General features: G+C 37.2%; 1 protein-coding gene across 4 annotated transcripts in view; it reads right to left on the bottom strand.

The window, feature by feature from the left end:
- The window catches only part of sipa1l1 (signal-induced proliferation-associated 1 like 1), an 89,409-nt gene extending 65,663 nt beyond the window's left edge, over positions 1-23,746 (bottom strand). For all 4 annotated transcript variants that reach the window (XM_084091417.1, XM_084091419.1, XM_084091420.1 and 1 more), the window contains exon 1: positions 23,441-23,746. The gene's annotated coding sequence lies outside the window, so the exon portion shown is untranslated. The remainder of the gene's footprint in view (positions 1-23,440) is intronic.
- Between the last annotated feature and the right edge of the window lie 2,567 nt (positions 23,747-26,313).

Below are 26,313 nucleotides of genomic sequence, written 5' to 3'. Positions count from 1 at the left end.
TTTGACAGATGTACGGCTTTGTGTCACAAAAAAAAAACTCTGAAAGAAAGGCCTGCTGCTAAGCCCTTTCTCAAATACCTTAATCCATGCAGCTAACATCCTAAGAAAGGGTCAAGCCATTCCTTGACTACAGACATCTGGGCGGCTCCATCCAAAACAAAACAATTAACTGCGGGGGCAGGGACTTCTCAATACATCTCTACAGTGAAGGGACACGAGGGCAGCTCAGAAGCATGAAGCCTGCCTCAAGGAACAAGAAATTCATCTGAATAAATGGCTGTTTCCGTGAGCTGACTTGGCAGGAGAAATGTTGACGAAATGACTGTGCTGCTGAGGACATCCATTTTAGAGAAAGTGGGATTTAAAGGTAAAGTATGCCAATTGTATTGCACTAACAGCCCGAAACTGCAACAATAATGACTGATCATAGCATGATCCCCCCAACCCCACCCCAAAACCAGTTGAGCGCAAACACTGCCCACTCAAATCACAGTCACCTGTCAAAAAAGACTTCATGAATTCAGTTCAGAGTTCAGAAAAATCATGGATTAATACGACCAAGGCAAACAGTTATGGGATTAGTATTTGTTTCAGCGTTATGTAGGCAATCAGCATTGTGATTGCCAATGAAATCATTCAAATTGGCTGCAGAACAATCATGGGATCATCAGGTTTTCCAAATCAAGGTTTTATACGCCCCATCAAGGGGTCCTGCCCAAAAGTCATGCCATTGGTTAAGCTGGATATCAACATGTTAGACCACTCAAACTAACAGCAATGTTTTGAACTAGAATGAGAGAAAATATTTTATCCAACAAGGTGAAAAATTTTTTCAACGTGAATGTGAATTGCCATTTGCCAACATGGTTTTTAATTTCGGAAAGGAGGAAGTCATGACAAAAATTAGGCCAGGACTTGATTGTATCCATTGGGAAATTAGCCAACTCTGTCACCATCATGTTATTCCAAACCTGTATTTTCTTTCAGTGCATCACAAAAGAAGATATTTTGAAAAGTACTATGCGTGTTCCGGTGAGAAGACAAACAAGAATCTGAGCTCGTGATGTGAGGCGCTGTCAAAAGCAGTCATATATTTTGCGCTTTTATATATTGTTTAGTTCATCCAAAGCTGAAATATTTAAATGTTTTTGTTTATTTAAAAGTTCAGTCCTTTATTATGATTCTCTCTTACTGTTATATGAAATAATGACATTACAAAGTGTAACTATTGCAGGTGTTTTTCATTACATTATTTTTTGGGGTGGGGCAGATTTTTTTAAAGGTTTAAAGGGGGGCGTGACGAAAAAGTTTGAGAACCACTGCTATGACAGGTTTAATAACTTTTTTCTTATAACAAAAAGAACTGAACATTTAAATACAAAAAAAAGACTGTATATATATACAGTGAGGAAAATAAGTATTTGAACAGCCTGCTATTTTGCAAGCTCTCCCACTTGGAAATCATGGAGGGGTCTGAAATTGTCATCGTAGGTGCATGTCCACTGTGAGAGACATAATCAAAAAAAAAAAATCCAGAAATCACATTATATGATTTTTTTAACTATTTATTTGTATGATACAGCTGCAAATAAGTATTTGAACACCTGTCTATCAGCTAGAATTCTGACCCTCAAAGACCTGTTAGTCTGCCTTTAAAATGTCCACCTCTACTCCATTTATTATCCTAAATTAGATGCACCTGTTTGAGGTCGTTAGCTGCATAAAGACACCTGTCCACCCCATACAATCAGTAAGAATCCAACTACTAACATGGCCAAGACCAAAGAGCTGTCCAAAGACACTAGAGACAAAATTGTACACCTCCACAAGGCTGGAAAGGGCTACGGGGAAATTGCCAAGCAGCTTGGTGAAAAAAGGTCCACTGTTGGAGCAATCATTAGAAAATGGAAGAAGCTAAACATGACTGTCAATCTCCCTCGGACTGGGGCTCCATGCAAGATCTCACCTCGTGGGGTCTCAATGATCCTAAGAAAGGTGAGAAATCAGCCCATAACTACACGGGAGGAGCTGGTCAACGACCTGAAAAGAGCTGGGACCACCGTTTCCAAGGTTACTGTTGGTAATACACTAAGACGTCATGGTTTGAAATCATGCATGGCACGGAAGGTTCCCCTGCTTAAACCAGCACATGTCAAGGCCCGTCTTAAGTTTGCCAATGACCATTTGGATGATCCAGAGGAGTCATGGGAGAAAGTCATGTGGTCAGATGAGACCAAAATAGAACTTTTTGGTCATAATTCCACTAAACGTGTTTGGAGGAAGAAGAATGATGAGTACCATCCCAAGAACACCATCCCTACTGTGAAGCATGGGGGTGGTAGCATCATGCTTTAGGGTGTTTTTCTGCACATGGGACAGGGCGACTGCACTGTATTAAGGAGAGGATGACCGGGGCCATGTATTGCGAGATTTTGGGGAACAGCCTCCTTCCCTCAGTTAGAGCATTGAAGATGGGTCGAGGCTGGGTCTTCCAACATGACAATGACCCGAAGCACACAGCCAGGATAACCAAGGAGTGGCTCTGTAAGAAGCATATCAAGGTTCTGGCGTGGCCTAGCCAGTCTCCAGACCTAAACCCAATAGAGAATCTTTGGAGGGAGCTCAAACTCCGTGTTTCTCAGCGACAGCCCAGAAACCTGACTGATCTAGAGAAGATCTGTGTGGAGGAGTGGGCCAAAATCCCTCCTGCAGTGTGTGCAAACCTGGTGAAAAACTACAGGAAACGTTTGACCTCTGTAATTGCAAACAAAGGCTACTGTACCAAATATTAACATTGATTTTCTCAGGTGTTCAAATACTTATTTGCATCTGTATCATACAAATAAATAGTTAAAAAAATCATACATTGTGATTTCTGGATTTTTTTTTTTTAGATTATGTCTCTCACAGTGAACATGCACCTACGATGACAATTTCAGATCCCTCCATGATTTCTAAGTGGGAGAACTTGCAAAATAGCAGGGTGTTCAAATACTTATTTTCCTCACTGTATATATATATATATATATATATATATATATATATATATATATATATATATATATATATATATATATATATATATATATATATATATTAGCAAGACCGTATTGATCAACCACCATCCATCTGTTTTATAAAGACTGTTACATAACTCCAGCTCTCAGATGTCAATCTATCATTAGGGCTATAGCAGCACATATGGTCTTTTAATATTGTGTTTTCAAGCCCCGGTCGATTTGAGTGAAGTTCAGAGAGCAGCAGGGTAGCTGCACTTAAACATCTCAGAATGTGTGTGTGTGTCTAGGTGAGAAGTCTTGGGCGCTGCTTCTTTTTCCACTAATGCATTTCCTTCACTCTTTCAATAAGTGAAAATGAGATTGAATCACCGCACAGAGTTAAAAATAACCAAGTGACGGACAAGCATGCATTTTCTCTACCTGAAATTTCTATATGCAATTTTGTTGCATGAAGCAAAGTCTTCAATAATTGCCTTGCTTGGAGAAATACTCATCGGCATCATTACATCACGCGTCATACGAGGAACAGAGCTCACGTTCCTCCAAGTTCTCTGATCGTTTCAACAGATTCTACAGAAGGCTCGGCAACAGACATTTTCTCCTCTAGCGCTGTCTATTGAGATCAGAGGAATGTTGCAAGCACACAGGAGAAAATTACTGCTAATTACCATCATTACGCAGCAAGGCCGTTACTGCCGCTTCATCCTTGTTTCTAAGGCAACAAGACAAACAGAGGATGCTGCCTCGCAGTTTTCACCCCACCTGAGCAACAGTCAGGCAGGTGTTGTGAAATTGGGGATCAAGCCAGCGAACAAGAAACAGTTTTAAACGTTTGTCACAGATGTTATTCTGCAGGCCTGTTCAGTGTAATGGTACACAAAACTGACGGTTCGGTACGTACCTCGGTTTTGACATCACGGTTCGGTTCGATACAGCAAGGGGGAGAAAACTAAACCTAAATAGTTACTGAACTAATTGTGTCTCTGTCTTTAAATGAATTCCATTATAATTAAAAGTTCCTTAAGAATAAAAATATTATCTCTGCTAATGCTGTAAACTATATAGGCAGCCCTTACTTGCACATTACTATAATATTAAAGGTTAACAACAGAGCCCACTAGCCTATATTCAGTTGCTATATATTTTTAGATATAATAATCAACACTCAAATGACCAATTGTATGCAAACATGTAAACTGCACATTAGGCAGTATTTGCATTAACTTCTAAATTTAATTATATGTTTTTACTCCAATTCATTGTTGAAAAATAATAATTTACACACTGGCTGTCATTTTCATGACAGATATTTTAAACATACATTAAATAATCAAGACATCACTAACAGGTCAAGTAAAATATAATGAATAAAGGCTAATATAGTGCATATATTTAGCGAAAGAATTCATAACGTGGTATATTGTTTACAAGCTGTTTTATTGATGTCTTTCTGCCTTTGAAGCTGATTTAGCGATTACATAACACGTTTCAGTAAGTTGTACTGTATCTTTCAACAAACCTTCGGATGTTCATTCATGTTTATTAGGAAGAGATGATCGTTCACTCGCGCTCGCTGCTGCTTAAACTCAGGCGCCTATGGTAAAGTCACGCCACATTAAAGAGCTTCAAAACGGCATTTATTGTTTGAATTTCATGATAATGGACATAATTTTAAGAATTACACTTTTTTATCGAAAGTAACAAAACATGGAGCTTATTGCGATTATTGGTGGTTAGGCTACAACGCTGTATTCGTCTTGTACGCATAAAACATGACGAATACGTGCATGACGTGGGACGAATACGTGCACAGTTACACCCCTAATTACTAATTAATCAAATATCAAGGAAGAAAAATTAGTTGTGACATAAGGTAAAGTGAGGTCGACCTCAACAATGGGCTAGGGCTGGGCACGTTTGATACGCCACGGTTTTTCGGTTCGGTTTAAATATCATTACACCCCTGGTGCTTTTACATCAGGCACTTTAAAAAGCCATTTAATAGGTCATATTATAAACTCACTCACTAAGAGATTAATATTGTCATGTAGTTGCTAGGTGAACCAGGCAAAGACTAAGTTTGATCACATAAAAAAAAAAAAGAATAGCGCCCCTCTCCGGTCCACATCTCAAGCTGCAAAATTTCGATCATTCATGACTTGCTAAGATTAATATTTATGGTTGTTGGTTTGTTCAAATTCTTAAGCCTAAAAAGTGTTTTTTACAGGAGAACTTTTTTTTTTTTAAATGCTTCATGTAAAAACCTTATAATTGGTTAACTGAAAATTCCCTTACCACATATGAATAAAAAAAATAAAACTTTAAATGGTTTTACAATCACATTATATGTAATTTTACTATAAAAAAGTTTTAGCAAGTAAAAACTATGAATTATGCTGTGTTTCCCTTTACCTCAGAGGAGGAATGTCATAGCTGGGAATGACGACGTCACACCCAAGTTGACGGCGTTCCAGCACAAAGATCAGAACTGAGCAGCTCAAATGAGTAGCGCAGTTTCATTCCGCTTTCGTTACGTTTGCCGTTTGATGTTTCTAATATGCAACAGAAATGGCAGCTCTTATCAGTTGGGCAATGTGGTGGCACTAGTGCGACCTCTAACAAAGCGTTTTGTTTGTTTTGTTAACAGAGCGTTCTTTAAAACTTCCATATAAGCCAGCTGGAAAACCTCCGGTGAAATGTCACTTGTGGATGTGTTGGTAAGGTATATTCAATGTCCTGAGGTAGCTTTAACCACATAAAAATTGTAATACTTAGTTTATAATCAGAACATAGTCACTTGAATAGTCATATTTATAGTTTTTGGTCATCACATTAAAAATAACATTTTAAGTGCTGAAAAAATGTTGCGGGTGCGTGACCAATTACAGGCATCGCGTTTCTTATTCCAACGTTCACATTAGCTTCAAGTCTTTATTGCAATCAATAAAACTGCTTTATTGGCAAATTGATAACGGCATTAAAATATAAATACAACATTAAAAAGTCAACCATTGATGGTTTTGTGTGGATGTACAGTGAGTACAGAATGTTCACCGGAAATGCCCGAGCTGGCTTAACAAAAACCAGTAAGTAACTGTGCATATAGTCCATTAGGAATTCAGGAAATTTAGGAATTAAGTCATAGAAAAATGAAAAGATTGAGACAACTATTCATCAGCATGCATTGATTAATCCTATGTTTAAAAAAGGTGCGACCAAATCATGTGCTGGTGCAACCAACTGAGAAAGTTGAAAGTCAGTCTGGATACTTAGATTTTTCCAGATTATAGGAACTGAATGAACTCGTTTATTTACAGCCCTACCAGGTGTCATGGTGATTTCAAATTTGTGTGAAGAGACCACCATTGTGAGGGAATGATGAGATCGGAATGATGCCAGGAGTTCAAAGAGAGTGAGAATTTTAATCCAGAGAGGAATGTCTCAAGTTATTTTCTCAGCATCTGAGATCAAATATGAAGGAAAACACAGACAGTGTTGCAGTATTGCAAGAACTAGCTTATATATTATAAGGTTCATTTCTATACTGAGTTGTACAAAATAAATCTAAATGCAAGGAACATAATGCTCAGCTGAGCTAAACCTGTACTTAACCTGCCCAGGAGCACTGGACATGTACAACACAAGTTTCCATGGTAATCTGTTTCTCTCAAAAGTGAGCCATTGCAGTGATAGTCAAAATTCCCCACATATTTTTCAAATTATGTTCATCAGTTTAATCTCCATATGTTGTACTTGTAAGATACTGGGTAAGGGCTCGACAATATGGACTGCCCGATAGCCTGGGGCCAGCGTGAACAATGCTTGGGACAGTTGACAGAACTGTCACTTGCCCGATCAGGAAAGTTTATCATTTGCACTCATTTTTAAGCCTTGTCAGTCTAAATATTTAAGCGCAAGAAGACGCGGAAAAACTCAATTTGGTACTCGCATGCCATGTGAGATGTATTGTGTGCGCACATATCCGAAGTGCATGCCCAAAAAGCTGCTTCTCAGACAGCATGCAAATACTATAGAGAATAACAGAGTACATAGTTCTCTTTCATGTCTTCATGCTTGAACTGACAAATTAACACAAAATGATGTCAAAATCCCCATCCTGAAGAGTATCCTCGTTAACACAGTCAATTAGCCTATATCTTATGAATGTAAACAGTTGAGAATTACAACACGTGTAATATACTATATTAAGTCCAGGCATTTGGTCTTAAAGTGACAGCAGTAATATTGCTGCTGCTGTCTGCATCATTAATCAATCAAAGAAATAAAAGCACTTACTGCTCTTGACAAATTTTGTAGCTTTAACAAGGATTAGTGGTCGACCGATATTGGTTTTTTGATGGCCGATGCTGATATCTTAGAGAGCAGGTGGCCGATATGTATGTGTGTGTGTGTGTGTGTGTGTGTGTGTGTGTGTGTGTGTGTGTGTGTGTGTGTGTGTGTGTGTGTGAGTTTGTTTTCATGACAACTGAGGACATTTTTATGATAACACACCTGCAAATGAGGACACTCGGGAAAATAGGTGATATATGAGGACATTTTGGGTGTCCTCATTTTTCAAATGGCTTTAAAAACATACTAAGCAGTGTTTTTTTTTAATGTAAAAATGCAGAATGTTTCCTGTGATGGGTAGGTTTAGGGATAGGGGCAGTGTAAGGGGATAGAATATACAGTTTGTACAGTATAAAAACCATTACGCCTATGGAATGTCCTCACAAATCACATAAACATGGCTGTGTGTGTGTGTGTGTGTGTGTGTGTGTGTGTGTGTGTGTGTGTGTATATAAAGTTTATTTATATGTTTATTTTAAGGATTTGTTTTCTAATTTATTTCTAATTTATTAAATATTGATAAAATAAATATAAAGTGTGTGTATATATATGCAATGTTATTTTACGTTTGATCATTCAATTTCTGTACCTGAATACTGTTAGAGTTAACTGAGCAACTTAGAGCACTGTTTATTTCTTGTTTCTTTGTTCTGTCGTATTTATTTGAGCTGTTGCTTGTAACTGGTTTATTTGTTCTTATTTTATTACTGAAGGACTCACTTGTCTACAATAATGTTTGAATTTTATATTATTTAAGCTAGTAGATTTTGCTGTGGTATCGAAAATTGGAATCAATCGAGAATTATCAAAAAATTTGGTGGCTTATTTATTAGAATACAATGTTACATAGGTCAAAAACAAAACTTTTTTCTTTTTTTTTTGCAGTGGCCAGTAGAAAAAATCCTTAGCATTGAGCCCTGTGGGTACTGTCAAAGCACTTCCTAAATCAACAGCACTTACTTTATTGCTGGTTTGATTCTATTAATGTTTAAGACGTACAAAAACAAAACAAACTCAGGTCCCAACAGGTGCCATTTCACCAAGCAGCTTTAGGATTTCAAATCACTATTAGGTTTTTAAGTGCCTCTCATTTGCCCTAACAAAACTTTCCTGAAGGCTTTACCCTTGCAGCAGACAATGATTGCCTGTGAGATCCCGTTTATTGCTGTTTGTGGTTTTTGAATCACCGTAACCACCACATAGTCAGATACACAAACACATCTGTTCACAACTCTAGGGCAAAAAAGCAACAAAGCCACAGAGTAAATGTATTCAACAGAGAGTAAACACTTACAATCACCCAAGGGAGGTAAACAAATTAAATTTGATCAATCACTGCTCTGAGTGTTAATTGACTGGCTATTATAGCAGTTTGCTCCTGTCTGCAGCTTACTTTTGCATCAGATGTTCATTTGTAAATCTCAACTGGACCTATTTTCAGTTCCTGTTAAAACTTTAGCTGGCCGGATATTTAAAAAATTAAAGTAACAATTTATTCACTGTAATATTAAAATTCAAATAAATATACTTTTTTTAAATTATAATATGTATGAAATACAAAAAAGAAACATGGTTACACTTTATTCTAAGGTGAAGTAGTTACATTGTACTTAAATAAGTACTGAGCAATATTAATTAACTACATGTACACATCACACACCCTGTGAGTCAGTACTAAAGCTCCTCCTGTCCGATTTTAGGGGAAAATAGACGTCCAATAGATTTCTTAACACCACAGAACACCAAATCTTAGAGTAAAATTGGGAGCTGTGAAAAATATGATACACCGGTGTTTTGCCAGATGAGAAAGTTGTATGGGAACAAGTGTATGCGAGGCTTGCGAGCAGCTGTGAAGAAAATTATACACTGGTGTTTTGCCAGATGAGAAGTTTATCTTTGTATCATCTTTTTACTCTTGTAATTCCTTTTATAACTAATAATATATCATCGTTATATCTCTTTTAATTCCTTTTATAACCGTTTTAATTTTCCTTGCATTGTTACAGTTAGGGCTTGGTTTAGTTTAGTTACTTGTAATTATGCATAGCTACTTTATTCAGTCCATTTTAAATTCTGATTTTGGCCGCCTCTCAAATGGGTCAAACCATAGATCTTACCTAAGAAGTTCAAGTAAATGCGCTAGAAATCCACGCTCATTCAAGGATGTGCATTTATTGCATGGACGGAGAGAAAGCACTGACACCTCCAGGATTTCATCTGACGGTAAATAAGCATATCTAGTCTATCTGTTCCGTGAGAGCACACGGTACCGCAGAATAAGTGAAGCCTCTATATCTATTGACGTTTTTAAATCTGAAAACTCCAAAAAGCAACAAAATTGTCAGACATCCATGAGTGCATGTACACCGAGGAAAACAGCACTGGTTGTTCTCTCGATACTCGACAACGACGGAATACAAAGGTGTGGGCGAAGGTATAATGCGTGTATTAAATTGTATGAAATAATCCCGAAAAAAGTTCAGAGGCTGGAATTAGCTGAGGTTGTAACGAGTGACAGCAGCGGCAATCCACCTGTCACTCAAGTGGCCACGCCCTTAATTATGCAGCACTTATGGCTTAATAAAATTTAAACGGATGAGTTATAAAAAGATTCAACCCCCTCACAGTTGTCATGAAGGACAAATTTAGCTATATAGACCAAAACCGCTTTTTGCACCAGGCTGTAAACATGTTTTTTTGTGATGTAAAGTTGGGCATTTGAACATGGGGGAGATACAGATTTGACTCACTTTTGCATCCAGCCTCAAGCGGCCAGTCAATGAATTGCAGTTTAAGTCACTTCCGTGTTGGTTTCAAGAGAGAGACGGGGAGGTTGCCGTTTGGATAGAACAAACTATTGTAATCTACTGTTCCACTGCATAACTATAGTATTGTTCTCAAATCTTTGTTGCCTTTGGCAATGACAGATACAAACAATGAGTTTAAGTGCTCAATGACTTTAACATGCCTCACAGCCATTTTCCTAGCAATTACTCCAAAAGTGGCTCTTGTAGGGCATTGTTTCATGATTCAGGTAATGGGCAAAACTGTTTGCATGACAGATCTTCTTTGAAGTAACACTAGCAATAGGGATCACAACCATAAGAGCTGATCACAAGATGTAAGAGAGTGCTTTTCCAAAATGGCAGCTTTCTAGACACCTTTCCAATGCTCTGATCAAAGCAGGTTCAAATCATTCACTGGACCCGATTGAAAACAGCCCACTTGTTTTGAATGAGTGTGCACAAAAAGCAGCCTGTCATCAAGTGAATCACAGTTTGCAAAATATCTGAATGACAAAGGAAAAACAGACGCTCCTAAAATAAAATACCAGAGGAAATGCTTAAAGGGGTCCAATTATGCCATTTTACAAAGTCTTGATTTTGTTTTTGGGGTGTTCTAGAAAATGCTTGATTGTTAAAAAAAAACACATAATTTTTCACGTTTTACATTATTACAGCTCCTTTTTATCCCAGTCTCTCCCGAGTGTAAATATAATGGATGATGGCAATTTCAAACCCGATTCAGACCCTGACAATGTTAACAAACAAGAGAAGCATCCAGAAAGGATTTCATGCACAGACTTTGCAAGCATGGATTTCACACTGACAGGACGTTTCAGAGAGGTATGTTTTTCTTGTAGTTGTACATTATTGGTAAGATGTTATCCACCATTTAATAATGACATCTGACAGAAAACTATAAATACAAACAGTAATCAATCACAAAAACATGGTTAATTTTCCTAAGGGGTGGTGAACAGCCTTACAAAAGCGAGAGTTAACAACACTATATCAACACTAATGTTGGCTAGCAGGCGAGCGTAGCAAGTTCAACAACATACAACTTATAATTAGAACTGTCAGGGTTCATACACATTTTAACCAATACTTTTCCATGACTTTTCCATGACCTTTCCATGACTTTTCGGCACATTTCCATGACTATGTATTCCTGAAAATGTCAGTCGACATGAGCTAACACAGAAGCGGCATCAAAACTGGCATTAGACTACTATATTTACACTTCATTTACAATTGCATAAATAAAGCTATTCAATATTTAAATGAAATGATTTATAATTTTAACGTTTTAATTACAAGATACTTTAAATATGAAACTAAAACCACCAGTAGGAGGCGGCAAGTCACTGTCTTAATAAGCGAGTTGTTAGAGTAATTTCAACCGATTTGTTCAGACGGCTGATTCATTCAAAAAACAAGTGATTGTTCATTGAATCGTTAAAATGATTCGTTCAAAACGCGGATTTCATTAAAAAAATAAAAAAATCATCGATGTCTGTTGGACTACGACTTCATTATGAAATTCTCGTCGGCGATATAAAGTGAAAATTTACAATATTGTGTCCAAAAAGTAACTCACAATGTTAACTTTATTGTTAATTTAACTGTTGTATAAAATAAATATCACATTTGCAATTATGCACAGGAAAAAGGCACTCTTGCTCATGTGATATTCTAATATGACAACATAATATGATATAAATATAAGACAAAAACTAATTTGGGGACATCTATAAACTGACACATCACGCAGTGAAAGCAAGAATGAGAGAAACGCGATGTCAGCTCGCACTCGCAGTGCCTCGTATAGTTAAAACAATGATTACAATATCATAATAGTTCATAGACAATATTGCACACTCCTAAGCACATAAAGAATGAACTTACAATTGAACTGACATTTACTCGTTTTCTTCTCTCCTCTCGCGTGCAGGAGACAGACGTAGGCTAATATGCTGCGTATCGTTTCACATGTGGCCAGAGCTGCAATCCTCTTTCCGCTACATTCTCGACCCACCGGTGCATGCAAAACTTTAGCATGCTCGTGCCACTTTCCTGGCATTTCAATTAAATTTCTGTCAGCACCGACTTCGCCTCAGGCAACATCGCAACAAGTGAGTGAATCGGAAGTGAACTGAACGTTATGCCGCCCGAATATAAGGACGTTAAGACAACGCAAAATATTTTTGTTATTAAACAGTTTTTGTATTAATCACATATTATGCTGTGTTAAAAAAAAAAAAAAATTCCATGACTTTTCCAAAACTTTCTGGGTCTTTTTATTTTTTCAAAACCTTTCCAGGCCTGGAATTTGCATTTTTCAAATTCCATAACTTTTCCAGGTTTTTTCAAAACGTACGAACCCTGAACTGTTTATAGAAAACGCAACTACAAATAATAAGACATAGGCCCTACTTACAAGTAGGGATGTGACGGTGAGGACATTTTCCCACCGGTTAATCGTCGTGTGACAACACCAGTAATACCGGTATCACCGGCAGGGGCTTTTAAATCACTAATTTAAAGGCAAAAGTAAAATGCGCGCATCAGCACGTGCATTCATAATGGTCGCTCTGTTCTGCTCGCTCCGTGACCGTTGACACGTACAACCGTGCGCATTTTAGTTCACTTTCAAATCAGCACCAATTTGGGGGAGGATTGCTTGAATGGGGAGTTCATTAGCCTTTTTTTCCTAATGAAAAACACAACAACAAAGCAGTACAATGACAAATTTGCTTATATAGGCGCTTTTACATTTCGCGTTGACACCAAATACTCCACCATCATCGTCAGCTCCTCACTCTCGTGATAAATTAAATCTGACTCCTGCTGCTGATCTGTTCTGCGACTCTCGTTCAGCTCAGGATTTATTAAGCAGACACCATTCAGTTTTTACTTGTAGTGCAGTGTTTCCCACATATAGACTAATTCGTGGCAGTGCACCACAGAATCAACACCGGCCGCAACATATTGCGTTTCGTTATTCTTTTTTTTTTTTTTTTACGCTATTTAAAACGCGCAGCGTATTCATTCAGCTGCATTTCCTTTCCCTGCTCTCCCTCCGCGTCTCTGTCACTCACTCACTCACTCACACACACTCACTCACACACTCTCCCCTCCGTGCACAAAAACGAGATCAAAAAATATTTTATATTCTGAATACAATATTGTCAGTGTGTTAATGTTGGGAGTCCCGACCCTTAGCAAACAAGCGATTGCGCCTTCTTTAGTAAGTTAACTAACGTTAGTCGCAAGTTTGCGGTAAAATGCAGTTGGGTTGTCAAAGTCAAAACACTATATAAGCTGTGAATCAAATAAACATAAATAATGTTATGTCATTTTTATGGTGTTAAATGTGTGGATTTTGTGAAGATGTGAAGCATTTTTGATTAATATTTAATATAATAAAGTTCTGTGTAACGAATTATTAACAAAGAAATTACTTTGAACCACAACCACCACCACCACCCCTTAATAAAAATAACCAAAGTATACAGTAAACTGCTCAAATTTGGACTAACCCAGGTAAAACACTGTATAAAACCTACAATCTCGCTCTCAGCAATATGGGAACATCTGTAAACAGCATGTCCAAGTTAGAACTAACATGTATTTGACAAAAAAAGATGCATAGCGTTTAATTTCTCTTTACCCAAATAATCATTAACCTTCACTTCCTGGTGACAATGTTTGCTTTGAGTCACAGAGAACTTAAATTCACACGCACACGAAAGTGTGGTAGGGGATGCAAAGGGTACTGGGGCATACACATTTGATTGTTCCTGAATCCTGTGTTTGCTGGCCTTTGCTATAAAACTCAAATGGATGACCTCACCTCTATTGAGTCCAGATCCCTCTCACTCATTCCACATCGTCAGCCTCACCCATGGCCCTCGACTCACACCTTTTAAAAACAGCACAGCATATTTCCTGCTGGTTTAAAATGGTTCCAAATGCAACAAAAATAAAAACTGCAGAAAAACAGATTGCCATCGGCAACAGATGAGAAACTAAGGGGGGTGTTGGACATTGGATGAACATTGGGGTCTCTTTTCCACCTCGCTTTAAAACTATCTTGTGAATGGCCACGCTTTTTTCAATCACATTAGCAACAATTTGGGGGTGCCAATTGCTTGAATGGTCGGTTCATTATTATTCTTAATGAAAAACACAACAACAAAACAGTACAATGACAAACTCACTTAGGCTATAACAAAACAGATATAACAGAACTAACAGAACTAACAAAACGAGGATGGCTTTATTAACCAAACGAATAAGCACGGCATACACCATACTGATAAATGAAATTGACTCTTGCTGCTGACCTGTGCTGCCTGCGACTCTCGTTCAGCTCATGCTGAATTGAGAAGACGCGTTTAGTTTTTAATTGTAGAGAAGTGTCTGTTCTCCAACTGAACTAAATTATTTTTATTACTATAAAAAAAAAACTATAATAATACCATATTTAGACTTTTACTGTGAAAATAATGTAGGTGGGGCTATTACAAGAAACTAGGGCTGGGTATTGACACAAATTTTACAATTCGATTCGATTTCGATTCGATTCAATATTGATTATTTTGGATATCAGGTATAATACATGGCAAATTTTCTCAAGGAAAACAAATCTCTTAACTAATGCTGTAAACTATGGGAGTCAGTTGTAGCCTACAAGGCTTCATTAGACTACTATAATATTGAAGGTAAAAAATAACTGATTTGTATACAAACACTTAAATTACACTTTTATTTATTTTCATAATAATAAAATTATATGAAATATAAACATTTAAATGGTGGCTGTCATAAAAACTTGCCAGATTTATTCAAACATGCATTAAATATTGAAGAACATTAAAAATTATAATAAATATGTAATATGGTGCATATATTTAGCAAAATACTCCTCTCTAGAGTTAATTTTTCTAGCTGACTAACGAGTTTATGGTTTTTCTGACGTAAATGTGACGTTACATGACATTGTTTACAAGCTGTACTGACGTCTTTCCGCGGTTGAAACACTGAGCGATTCCATGTGACATGATACGGATTTCGATAAGTTGTACTCTATCTTTTAACACACTTTCAGATGCTCATTCATGTTTATTTCACGCTGGAACTGGTATTATTAAGGCGGAAGAGAAGATCATGTGCTGCTGCTTCTCTTGAGCTGAGCTGCGCCAGAGCAATCTCACGCCACAGCACCAAAACAGTATTTATGTTTTTAAATTTTGTAAGAAAATGGATGCAATTTGAAATCTGAGGCTTTGTTTCATATCAATAGTAACAAAGCACAAAGATTATTGCGATTTATTTGATGGGATGCGCGCTACAATGTTCCATTCATTCATCAACTGAAAACAGGATGATTTGAGGATAAAGTTAGTAAACGTCACGTTGGCTACACCGTCGAAAATTTTACTTTAGCTTTGCTTAATGCTTTTCTTAGTTACTCTAACAGCGTTCTCTCTTTTCCCACAGCATTTTTCTATGGTGACCACCGGGAAATAAAGTTATAAGGTAAGCTGTGGCCTTAATGTGGGTATTATGACAGTTATTATCAACTAGATAAATTATAGTGTTGTGGATTTGGGCAAAGGTGGAATAAATTAATCTCAAATTAGTAACATTAGCTGGGCTTCTTCATAATTTTCTCCCCTGCTGTGTGTGTGAAACGGAACAGGCATTGTCTGTCTCGTCAACAGAAAAATGAAGTGCGTTACAAAACAACTGGATGCTTTTATTGTGAAAAAGATATAGGAAATGAAATGTGTTTATCACTGAATTAGTGGAGCTTCGTTAGCTGTGCTATTCTACAGTAAAAACAGGTCGACATCTGGAGACATTAGGAGCCATTTTGTCTGTGAACGGGTAATAATTCTAGGAGGAAGAGCACAAGCAGAAACAGCCGGGAGATGGACATGCAACAGGCTCTTACTCCATCCTCTGCAAACGATGTAAATGATGTAAATTGTTGTGTGCAAATGCTTTGCCTGGGTAAATCACACACCTCTACTTTGTTGCAGGACTATTCTTGACTGTGTTTGTGATGGAAATGTTTTTCAGTTGCTGTTATTTAAATGTTTGGTGTTTAAAGGTATAGTGGAGGATCTTTCCGAATTTTAGATAAGACCCGCTCTCTCCACATTTTGAATAAGTTTGATTGATTCACCAGAATGATTGACAATTAGGAGGACCAATAGTATAGGTGATCCACCCGGAAGTAAAAATCCTCCGCTATACCTTTAACTAAATCAAAGTTATGTAACCTTGTTAAAACTGAGCTAACTTTAGTTTTGCTCTTTACTGGGTGGGTTACTGGTGACTGGGTACTGACACCTTTTTCATCCCACTTGAATTAAACTAACAGCTTTCTTCTTTGTCTTTTTGTTTATGGGTGCTTCTTGGGCATCAACCCAGAGATAGGTACAAAATCAAAGAGGCAAAGAGGACACATAAACCAGCAAGTCTGTACACTGATCAGGAAGCTCATTGACTTTGAATGGATGTCAATCTAATGTAAGCTGTGTTCCAACTTCAGAACGGACTAACGAAACACTGTCTCTGTGTTAAGCTAGATGTAGTTATGCCGTAAGATGTTTATTAAATGGTTAGTTCACACAAAAATGAAAATTCTGTCATTAATTACACTCCCTCATGATGTTCCAAACACATAAGAATTTTGTTCAACACAAATTAAGATCATTTTAAGAAATCCGAGAGCTTTCTGATCCCGCCTATAGACTGCAATGTTATAACCACTTTCAAGCCCCAGAAAGGTAGTAAAAACATTGTTAAAATAGTCCATGTGACTACAGTGATTCAACCTCATTGCTATGATGCGATGAGAATACTTTTTGTGCGCAGTGTTTATTCCTATTATTAAATTGTATTTTTCAAGTATCATTATCACATAATAAATACATGCACACACATATTGACATACATTCATGTTACCCAGTGTTTATTCCTGTTACCCAGTGTTCATTCCTGTTATTAAATTGTATTTTTCTTCTAAAAAATAAAAGTTAAACCACTGTTTTTATCAGTTTTGTTTGGTCCATCATTTATGCTAAATCACAGTAATATATAGACCTTATGCACCAGAGAAACAAGGGCGCCGCCATCTTTAGAATATTGTCTTTGAACTTCCGTTTTTGCAGTCGCTCTGTATATTCCTATGGCATTGCTGTCCAGGAGTAATTAGCTTTTGAAGTGGATTTACTTAATATAAAGTTAACAAAAGTTAACGAAAGTTATCATGAGGATTGTAATGTTTAAACCAGATGTCTTAACAAATGTCAGTAGACCGGGAAGATTTTAAAACGAGCTGTTCATTCATAAATACGCAAGATCGCTGTGAAAATAAAACCGGAAGTCAAAAGACAACGAGCGCAGCGCTGAAAAGGGGCGGGGCTACATAAGGTCTATAGACATTCACAGTTAAATGCAGTAATTCTACAGCAGCTTACTGCTAAATCACAGTAATACGACGACATAATTACTGTGAAGTCACAGTATACAGCTGTCATTTCACAATTATTTACTGTAAAAACTGTGAAAGTCATGCAACTGGTAGCCAGTAATTTACTGTAAATTTACAGTCAAATAATTAACAGTGTAGGTTAAAGTATATTTAAATATATACTATTATTAGAAGAATAATAACATTAAATATATATTATTATTCACCCTTCACAAAACCTTTAACTAATTTTTACATATAGTGCTTCTTAAAACCTTGTAATGTCTAGAGAGTCTGTAATTCGATGACATTTTTATCCTTCAAAAATGTATATGGAAGACTTGCCATATTTTAATTCAAACAATGGCTCTCTAACCTGTGACAGTTTTTGCTAAAGAAAGCCATGTTGCTACCAGACTGCCACGAAAGCAGTGTTACATATGACATTGAATTGATTTCACATGGAGATATTCCGTTTCCTGGCAATACATTTACTTCAAGAGAGCCAGGAAGAGCTCACCGGGTCAGCCAGAAGTTCTGCTGATATCAGCATATCAAAGATAAAGACCAATGTCCACACACACACACAACGAACAAGAAAAAGCACTGAAAATAGACTGCTGGCAACACAAAGTTTATAAGTCTATTAGCACAGCTACATCTTTAACCACAAAATCACTTAGCCCGGGTGCAAATCCATCACAGATTTATCATTAACGAACACTACAGCTGAAAGTGGGCAGTAACAATATCACAATAGGCTGGAGATCATTATAAGCAGATTACCACTAAATAAAATAAGCTTGCATAATGGTGTGTGAATGAGTTCTTAAGTAAATCTTAGTAACCTAAATCAAATTAAAACACAAGCGGACATGCATCTATTTTGTGAAGAAGAAAAAAAACTGCTGCAAGGTGAGGTCAACAGAGTCTGCCATTGTGTCCCCTGATCAGGACTCATAAATATACACACAGCCAGAAAAAGAAAAAACATTTTTGTATTTTGTATACATTTTTCTAGGGTCCAAACATCCGAATCTGGGATTAAAAATCTAATTTAAACCAATTCCCCCTGAAGTGGTAAAAAAAACCAGGCCAAGCTCCAAAGATCCACTTCTCCCTGCTTACAACTGAACCCGGATATGCTGCAGTCACTCACGCCAACACCAGAGCCCAACTGGCTTTAGGAAAAGCAGCAAAACAGGTACTAAATAACAAGAAATGGGTACCATTCAGTATATAATAAGGCTCTTAATTAAACTGCCTGTTTATTTTAAACTGCATAAAATATCACAAATTGTATGCATGTTGCATAATGTAACAATATAAAATAATCAAACAAAATAGTGGTTTTACTAATTTCAACTACACACGATTTTAAACATTTGGAATGCTACACTGCCATCAAATCCTTATCAATGAATGTTCTGTTATGGCTTATGCATCCACTCTCTTAGTTAGTCTGCAGCCAGTGACTGATTGTGTCATTCGTGAATATACTGACTTAATGGTTTTCAAAACTATTACAGTGTGAATGTAAGCCACACAGAGACGAACGTAATGCATAGGCTATGTATGGGTCTTATGGGCCTGAGCACATAATGCCTGAGCACATTCCACTTCATTACAACAGATTCCAAAGAATAGTTAAACTAGCTGACCAATAAGCCAAACCGCAAAGCTGTTACTAGGATACCGCATTATGACTAAGGGAAGTGGATGCTGTACAAATAACGTGCGCCAAAAGACACTGTGTTCAAAATGCGATTAGGTTTTTATATAGATCAAAAAGAATCATGGAAGGCTGCGAAAATATGACACTGATAAGCTTCCATTTATTAAATGCAGTGATTTCATCATGAAAGTGGAGAAGAGATGTTTGTTCAAGACATTGTGTCTGTCTCTAAAAATCTACCATCATAAACGCTTTCATAGAAAGGTGAATCACCACTGTATACTGATAGCGCATCCACGCAATCCTGACTAAAGGTTCTGGTCTGCCAATTACACTAAAGACATAAGGCATTAGGTTTTTGGTTTATTTTTAAAAGAAAAGAAAAACATCACTTCAAAAAGCCTCAATACTGAGAGTCACTAATAAACTGCATGAATCAAAAACAATAAGAATCCTGCATCGAAAATTCCTCAGCTCTCATTTCTCACCTCCAATTTTCAACAGACTGTCTTCATGACTAATGGCTGCATAAATCTGAGGCTACAGCCTGCATTAAGATGGAGCCCAAAGTGGTAGAGGAGACAGGACTGTAATTATTGAGTCCAAAAGTAAGATGGGCGCCTTCAATACTAATTTCAGCATTTGGGTGCCATGTTAACACCCATCCTCTCTATCGCAAGAGGCTGAAAATCTCTCCTCTCCAGCACGAAACAAGCGCCGTTAGGCAGATGGCGAGACAGTTGGTGGGAATATCAGCGATAATGCAGATACATTCTGAACCTTCAACTGTTTCTTTGCCATTCATCAGATCAGCATCAACAGCTGCTGCTTCCAGGATGATGGGAGATTAAATGAGGTGGCAGAACAATATGCTGGAAATTAGTACTGGTTAAAACCACCAGTGGCTGATTTACACAAGGGGGGGAAAAAATCGACCTTTTTAAGAGTAGGTCATAATTTCGCGGTTAATGCAGAAACAGTGGAACTTTCTGGATTAAATATAGAAATATGGGTGGGAAAAGGACAATTTCTTTCCTTGTTTGCGAGTCACAATTCTTCTGTAATCGTCACCTGTGGTCACTTATTTGGATTTCATTTCAATCTGCTCTCCAATGAAAAATCTGTAATCATTTACTCATCTTCATTCTGTTCTAAACCCATATCTACAGTACAGAAGACAAGACAAATTAAGAAATTTTGACATTGACTCATCATTTTTGTCCATCCATTGAAAGTCCACACAACCAAAACTTTCACACATCAAAAAGACACTGTATGAATTGAGCAGTTTATGTGTTTATATGTGAATAAAAAAATCGTTTCATAAAGTGGCTGTGCAAATTTTGGTTGTGTGGACTTTCAATGGATGAAGAATTACATTAAAAGAATTAAACGCATATTCATTTGAATTACAAATATGAACAAAAGTCTTCTACAGAATTTAAATTGTGTAAACTAAATATTAAATAACATACAGCCAAAGCAATGTGCAATGTTCAGTAATAGCTACAGATAAAGTAAAGGCCAGTTCACACCCAGAATGATAACTATAAAGATAACTATAACGATAACTATATCAGCGTCCACACCAGCGGACGATATCGTTCTGTTTATTGTAAGCGCGCGCTGCAGATTTGTCCTCCGCCGCTTTAATCGCTTGAGCTTGTTAAAGCAGAATGGATTCTGATTGGCTGTCAATGTGTTTATCATTCATCATCTGGAAAAAAAATCATTCTGAAATTGATTCCAACGTATAGTTTCTCTGTGCCGTAATCGTTATAGGCTAGTTGTATTGTGAACTCTTCTATTCTTTTATATTTAGAATGATTTTTAGAACTATATCTTTATCATTATTGGTATGGTTAACGTCCTTTGTGTGAACGGCCCATAAGACTGGACAAACCCAGGGATGAGTCACTGAACCTTATAAAAGTTACATACGTAAGTATATACCCAATGGACATGATAAGCATTAAAAAGTAGGACTATTAGATACTATATGACGAATTACATCTGATGCAGAGTGCAGACCTGTTACAGAATTAGATTCGGAGGTTGTCTCCTGCTAAATCTTGAAAAATACACTTACATAACCTAACAACAGACATGATTAACCAAACTTCCATAGCAACGGCATATAGAGAGCAACAGGTGAAGCTGTTAAATGCACAAACTTGCACATCATTTAAGCCTGTGGCAATGATAAAAACCTTAATCTAATCGGGATCTATAGAATCTGGAGCACTCTGCATGTGAAAAACTCTTGATAATCCCTCTGCTGCCAATCATCCACCCAGGCGTCTTTTTTCCCCTTGCACATTTCCTTTTCTACATGTTTCACAACATGTGCGTGCCCACCTACACACTCCCTTTCAATAGGCTACTTAATATTGGAAATGCGACACTGCCTGCAGATAACTGCATCCTTGGCATTCTTAGATAGAGGCTGGGGGAAGAAAACATTAAATCTAACTAAGTTTCACACAGCAGGGCAATATCTGCTTGCTACTGGCTTTATCAAAATCAACTCATAAATGCAGCATTTTTACATCTAAAGATATGTAATATGTTATTTCTATATAGCAAAAAGGAATTATGGGATCCGTGCTGTTCCATGGGTGATCTAGCAAAAACAAAGTGCAAGTCTGAAGGTGGTCAATTGGAAAAGTCTAAAAGTGGTCAGATTGACTCAAGACTACAGTGGCACTTCTGTCAAAGGACACGGTAACATCAACATCTCTGGGACGTTATTATGATACCATGCAAAATTCTTCCTTGATCATTTTTTAAGATCTTGTGATGGTGTACATCTTCCATATATTTAAAGTTAAAAAGGGAATGTCAGAAAGCACTTCAATCAGAGACCAGCTCTTCAAATCCACCCCCACATGAACTGCATTTAGAGCCTGGCCAACACACAGTGAGCACACACCACCCACACAGTGAAGAAAAGACATGCAAATGACAAATCAGTGAAGCCCTTACAGGGAGAAAACTGAAGGAAGGGCCATTAGTCAACCTACAACAACAGACCTCACAATTTTGACGTGACAAAAATGTTATGTATAATAAATGCGATGTGATCTACAGCACAATGACTCTTCCGGTTGGACACCTGATATGATTCGCAGTTAATGCAGCAGATTATATAGATATTAGTGTCTGGAAAAAGCCTGTGATGTACAAAATGCTGCTCTAGATAGGCAGCTTTCTAGTTTTTGAGAGACAGCCTTTGTTCTCAAAAATATTTATATATTAGGGAGGGTTCCTACTCTTTTTGACCAATTAATGTGCATAACATTTACAGTGATTAATGTATAAGGATTTTTAAATGAATTTCATACAGGGGAAAAAAAAGTTTTCTAGCCTACCGGAAAAAATGCAAATTGGCATGGCTAGGGAAAAAATTATATTACTGAAACTTGTATTAATTTATATGACTTTATACATGCCAGGAAATCACACATTAAAATACCCTGACATTTACAGGATGATATTAACTGAAACACACGTGCTCATTTGTATGGATTCAAGTTTTACAAAGTATATCCTTCAACCTTCACGCAACCTCTGATTTAAGGAGTCAGAATCAAGTCTTTTCATAAGTTGCGATCCATTTGATTAAATTCTCGCCCTGACTGATGCAGTAATGATTAACTTATATGTGCATGTGACACACACAATCCATGTTTAAGAAGATGTTCGTCTGTCACTGGTCCTGTTCTTCTCACATCTGGAGTTAAGACCAATAATTAAGAATTAAGAGTTAAGACCTTTACCTTACATCGTCTTGTTTATCAAATTGAGACCAAATAATCACGACACAGCGGACGACATGTATATATATTTCCATTCTGCCTGCTTTCATCTTCATCTATCAAAATATGATCGCCTTAACTGCAACTTTCAGATCGATTCTGGTTTTCCTCTGATAATCAGGTGAGGAGAGGCAGAGATCATCCGTTAACCGTCGCAACTCGCTCGAGGGATAAAACGCGGGCATTTTAGAGATTACAGGGGAGCATTCCTCCGAAAAAACACATCCGTGGCCCCCTTTACAAACATATAAGCACTGTTGGGAGTTGGCAAGGACAGTTAAATCACAGACATGTTATGAACTCACCTTCTTCCCTCTCCACCTCTCGCGTGCGGTCTCTTCTCCAACGAAACCTTCCGATAAAAGTCCGACACAAGCTTCTGCTCTCCGCCTCGTAATAATCGCCAGCGAAGTGCAGTCTGCGTGCAGCCGTTATTCCTGCTGTTTTCCCGTTTGACGCGGGAGGTTTTACAGCGTATTGTTGTATCTACTCCAGCAGCAGCACCGTTGGCCCCAGCTAGACGTCTCGTTCACAATTATTCAACTTCGAAGTTCATACAAAAGTTGCTGCTCCGCCTCACGCTGCAGCTGCTGATGAGGTCACTGCGATCTACTGCTACGCTTCGCTTGCAGGAATCTCGCGATAGCTGAGAAGAGAGAGGAGCGTGATTTGTGTCTGTGGGAATGGGCCCCCTACGGACAGCGTTGCCCTAGCAACAGCACAATTTATGTGCTGCACGGTTATCACGCGACTGGTATTCTGTTGTCTTTGACAAGAGTAGGGTTGACCTCTCCTATGTGTGCGTTAATAAATCTGTGTCGTGTGTTAGTTGGGTAGCATTTGTGGCATGCTTAATTCTAAGCATAATGATTAACACCTTGATTAATAGTACGAACAGTAACCTCATTTGCAAAAACCGTCTCATGTTTATTTCATATTTCTCTGTGATATTTGTAACCAGTCGTGCTTGATAAACTAAACTCTTGCAGGAAGTAGTTTGTGAAAAACAACTAAAATCAATACCATCCCAAGTTATTTTCACAATCACATTTTTATTGTCTGAATATAAACCCATTTCACGTTATGTTTTACTAAAATGCTCTGCCAGTTTTAGTTTATAAATTTTAAAATGACACTGAAGCCTTGAAAGATTGGTGTCAAATGCTGACGATTATTTTTACATTTGATAACTGGACATATAGTAGCCTATGTCATATGTAAATAAAACAAGGTGCATGCTTAAATATAACTGTAAATAAATAAGAAAATAATTACTGATACTGTAAAAGTGACAGTTTTGCGTGGGATTTCATGTGAATATAGTTCCAACTTACGCTGCATTTTTACTTGTGTGTCTCATAACTATTCCTAAAGAAAATTAAGTTATCACATCAAATCAAATTGAACTGCAGAGGATTGTAAGTAAACAGATTTCATCATTAAAATATGTAGTTTGTTGCCCCGACAACTTGTTTGCAGTTCCTCATGAAAATTTATTAATTTTGGTAAAAAATATTGTTTAATATAAACACTGTAATGCAGATTTTATTCAAGCTACACTGCAGAACTCACTGTCCATATTTGACAGAAGATATTTTAATCCAAGGAAAATAAAGGGCACATATAATCCAAAAAGAAACGTCCTCATTGAGTGCATGTGGAGGTTAATCTATTTAAAGTGAGTGACAGATTCCATGAATACTTTTTTTTAAGAAAAGAAAAAAACTAACAACATGATCTTTTTAATAAATAACACAGTTGCTAAATTTTCACAGATTATCATCTGTGCACCGACATAATTCATCATGTCAACCAGGTTGTTAACATCCGACCATTCCTTCTAAATTATTTAGGAATGCCTTTGTCCTGTTTGAGTGATCAATACTTGACGCCCCCTACATGTTGACCACACAATTGCATGTGTGACCTCACACAGGAATGTCTTGTCAGGGATGCCAGGGAAACAGGAAGAATGGTCCCATTCATTTAGTTCCACTCAAGCGATGCAGATACACTAATACAGAATGACATGCAGAAAGGTGACAAGTTGTTGCTGAGCACACAGGGTCTTTGTGTGGCCCAATGAGAAGAACAGAGCAGAGAGCGTGTGCGGCCTTCAAAATGGCTGATGCACTAGTTAGTCTAAGCGATTAACATAATTTAGCATACAATTAAGCTAGCCCATGTTGTCATTGTTCATATTTTTGTTGTTATATTGATGGAATCAGCAAAGTAATTACCAAATGCCCGCAGAGAGAGATTAATGGCAGTCAGTTATATTCACAATGCGTTCCGAGACTTTATTAGTATTTCCCTCAGAGAAGCATTAATAAGTCCTAATGCAAGTTGATGAATGCAATCTCATTAAGAAATCATAATTATCTTTTCATAGGTGCACAGTGCACATAATACAGTGTGTGTTATGAAAGTGGAGATACGCATGCTGAATGTTTTTCTTGCTGCCTGAATCAATATCCTAAGGCTCTTCCCTGACTGCTTCACAAATGACTCTTATAATATGTTTAGATTATGTCGAAATGAATAAATTTTCATAATAAATAATATGAAAATTATACATACACACACACATATATATATATACAGAATATTATATCAATTAAATGTGTGTGTTTAATTTTCATATTATTTATTATGAAAATGTATTTATTCGACATAATCGAAACACACACACACACACACACACACACTTAATTGATATAATATTCTGTATGTATATATATATGTGTGTGTGTGTGTGTGTGTGTGTGTGTGTGTGTGTGTTTCGATTATGTCGAAATAAATAAATTGTGCAATGTAAATAAAATGCAATAAATTGCACACAAAAAAAAGCCAAAAAAAAAAAATGCAATAAATTACACACACACACACACACACACATTTAATTGATATAATATTCTGTATATGTGTGTGTGTGTGTGTGTGTGTGTGTGTGTGTGTGTGTGTGTGTGTGTGTGTGTGTACCTGTTTTTCTATCCCGGTGGGGACTTCAACCTGAATGCACACAGACTCATGGGGACTCGTGTCACAGTGGGGACCTAAATAGAGGTCCCCATGGGTAAACAAGCTTATAAATCATACAGAATGAGTTTTTTTGGAAATGTAAAAATGCAGAAAGTTTCCTGTGATGGGTAGGTTTAGGGGTAGGGTTAGTGTAAGG

Source organism: Abramis brama (assembly GCF_963993115.1).
Source record: "Abramis brama genome assembly, chromosome: 18".
NCBI lineage: Eukaryota > Metazoa > Chordata > Actinopteri > Cypriniformes > Leuciscidae > Abramis > Abramis brama.
The sequence above is the reverse complement of the archived record's forward strand: the minus strand, read 5'-3'. Positions and strand labels throughout refer to the sequence as shown.